The 3,218-nt window shown below is 45.3% G+C and overlaps 1 pseudogene; it reads left to right on the forward strand.

Annotated features, from left to right (window-relative positions):
• Positions 1-1,641: 1,641 nt before the first annotated feature.
• The window catches only part of LOC147466400 (histone H2A-like), a 2,701-nt pseudogene continuing 1,124 nt past the window's right edge, over positions 1,642-3,218 (forward strand).

The following is a 3,218-nucleotide window of genomic DNA, read 5'->3' on the forward strand; positions in this document are numbered from 1 at the left end:
CACTCGGGAGTTTTTGATAGCCTCTTTCCTTATAAGACAGGAATTGGCCATAGTTCTGTGACCGCCACAGTTCAGGCATCTTTTGGTGCTGGACTTACAGTCCCTGTAATTATGGTTGTTGGCACCGCATTCAGAGCATAGCCGGAGGTTTTGTGCTTTGTCAGGGCAGTTAGCCTTTAGGTGCCCGTACTTATAACATGCACTGTGTAATGTTAGTGAATCATTCGGGCTCTATTTGGCGGGGGCTCACGAAATTTTGCACCTTTGCTGCTGTCATGTGGTCAGAGAATTGGATTTTCATCAGGTAGCAATTTTTCATGATAAAAAATATTATCAATCTTGGCATCTGGGAGATTCCTCTCAATCTCACCTTTGGTTGCCTCAGGCGTTTCCTTAACAAGTTCTCTGTCCAGGTGCTTGAAGACCAGCGTCAGCTTGGCCTTTAACTCAGGTGGCATTACCGGTTCGAATCCCTTAGTCTTTAGGAGGTTTACAGTGTGGTCGGTAAACATGGATTCCGCATTAGACTCATCTTGACACAAGATGATGAAGTGGTCATGTGCGGTAATCAGCCTAAGGGTTCGTATTTCAGCATCAAAGAGGGCCTGCAGAAGGACTTCCCTCTTAGCAAAAGAGGGTCGCCCGTCGGACGGTCGTACTTTTACTCTCATGACATGAGGGGAAAGGTACGATGATGGAGGAGGTAGTGAACCTACGCCTCTGACTCGAGGGTGTGGCAGGAATTACAAATCCCACCTCGTCCCCTTTTTGTGGGGGCTTATAGAGGTTTTGGATGTTCCAGCCTTAGTCAGAGGAGACCTTTCCAGGGACCTATCCCTATCCCTACTCTCTAGAGTTGCAGATTTATGGAGATCTGCTAGTTCCCTGACCCTACGCCCGACCCACTCAGAGGAAGAACCGGCGGATTTCTCCGGTACCTCAGAGTCTTGGGGCTTTGTACGTGGTACCGCTCCCTGGTCCCAAACTGCTACAAGGGGACTGGGGCTGCAGCCCTCCCCCAGGCGAATACCAGACCCCACAAGGGGAATCTCGTAGGCCCAGGGAGAGTACAGGGAAAGGAACGAAAGAGAGTGGGAGAGAACAGTGGTCAAAAGATAACTTGATCACAGGGCCAAGAATAAACGCGATGATAGCCGAAGCTACGCGAGTATTCGTGGCTTGTTATTCAAGTTATAACCTTGCAAACAAAAAAAAGGAGGTCAACAGCAAATAGAGTAGCCTGGTTGAGGTCGCGGAAAACCACGATAACTCAACGGAGCCGTCTATGAGCGGTTATGAGTCAAACTGTTTCTGGGAGCCTGGGGCTGGCAGAAACAAAAGTCTTCGCAAACAAATAGGTGCAAAATAAACAAAGTCAGGCTGGAGCTTGATTTTGATTTCTTTGTACCTTTATTGTTTGAAAGCTTAGTTTAACCTTGGTGACACCGATAAGGATTTTTCCTTTTATGGGCCGACACGGGCGCCAGCCTCAGGTGAGTGAGCCCCAGCTAGTGGCTCAACGGGCGTGGGAACCGTTGCCATCTAACGCTATCGGTAAGATTCACGGTGGGCGCCTAATAAATAGGTAAGCTCTGGTTTTGGCTTGCAAGGTTTTATGAGATACCTATAAAGCAAGCATCAATGTCAGGTCGTGGAAAGGGATGGTAAGGTCAAGGGCAAGTCAAAGTCCCGCTCGAGCAGGGCCGGCCTTCAGTTTCCTGTAGGTAGGATTCACCGCCTTCTGCGTAAGGGAAATTACGCTGAACGTGTCGGAGCAGGTGCCCCTGTGTACCTGGCTGCCGTCATGGAATACCTGGCTGCTGAGGTTCTCGAGCTGGCAGGTAACGCCGCCCGTGACAACAAGAAGACCCGTATCATCCCCCGTCACTTGCAGCTGCCTGTCCGTAACGACGAGGAACTCAACAAGCTCCTCTCTGGTGTGACCATTACCGAGGGTGGTGTCCTGCCTAATATCCAGGCTGTGCTCCTCCCCAAGAAGACTGAGAAGAAATAAATCTTTCTCTCGGTTGCCTCTTTTCAACAACATCGGCTCCTTTCGGAGCCACAAAATCTCCCTAGAGATGTAATTGACTACTCTATCAATCCCAAACTAATAAACTAGCTACTCAACCTCAAACCCCAAGCCCAAATGCATAGATTGCAATATCAATGTCATATTCTTCAATAACATTGTCATTATACTCAACTTATCAACAACTCACCGATGCCCCCACAACATACTAAGTGCCAATCAACTAATTTACTTATCATCCACCCAAAAGCAATTTAAAATTCCAATATCAGTGTTCATAAAGAATGAGAAAGAGAGAGAGAGAGAATCAAAGCGAAAGAACACAAGAGAGAGAGAAAGAAAGAGAGAGAGAGAGAGAGAGAGAGAATCAATGCGAAAGAAAGCATAAAGAAAGAGAGATCGAGAGAGAAAGGGAAAGAAGGAGAGAAAGAGAGAGAATCAAAGCGAAAGAAAACAAAGAAAGAAAGAAAGAAAGAGAGAGAGAATCAATGTGAAATAGAGAGAGAGGGAAAGAAGAAGGAGAGAGAGAGAGAGAATCAATGCGAAAGAAAGCATAAAGAAAGAGAGATAGAGAAAGGGAAAGAAGAAGAGAGATAGAAAGAAGGAGAGAAAGAGAGAGAATCAAAGCGAAAGAAAACATAAAGAAAGAAAGAAAGAAAGAGAGAGAGAATCAATGTGAAATAGAGAGAGAGGGAACGAAGAAGAAGGAGAGAGAGAGAGAGAAGGAAAGAAGAAGAAGAAGGAGAAGAGAGATGGAAAGAAGGAGAGAGAGAGAGAGAAAGAAAGAAAGAAGAAGAGAGATAGAGAGAGGGGGAAAAAAGAAGAAGAAGAAGAAGAAGAAGAAGAAGAAGAAGAGAGAGAGAGAATCAATGCGAAAGAAAGCATAAAGAAAGAGAGATAGAGAGAGAAAGGGAAAGAAGAAGAATAGAGATAGAAAGAAGGAGAGAGAGAGAGAGAGAATCAAAGCGAAAGAAAACATAAAGAAAGAAAAAAAGAGAGAATCAATGTGAAATAGAGAGAGAGGGAAAGAAGAAGAAGAAGAGAAAGAGAAAGAGAGAGAGAGAGAGAATCAAAGCGAAACAAAACATAAAGAGAGAGAGGGAAAGAAGGAGAAGAAGAAGAAGGAGAGGGAGAGGGGAAGAGGAAGAAGAAGAAGAAGAAGAAACAGAAGAAGAAGAAGAAGAAG

Source organism: Penaeus japonicus, unplaced genomic scaffold (genome assembly GCF_977035675.1).
Source record: "Penaeus japonicus unplaced genomic scaffold, GWHDUDI00000001_assembly GWHDUDI00001297, whole genome shotgun sequence".
Taxonomy (NCBI): Eukaryota; Metazoa; Arthropoda; class Malacostraca; order Decapoda; family Penaeidae; genus Penaeus; species Penaeus japonicus.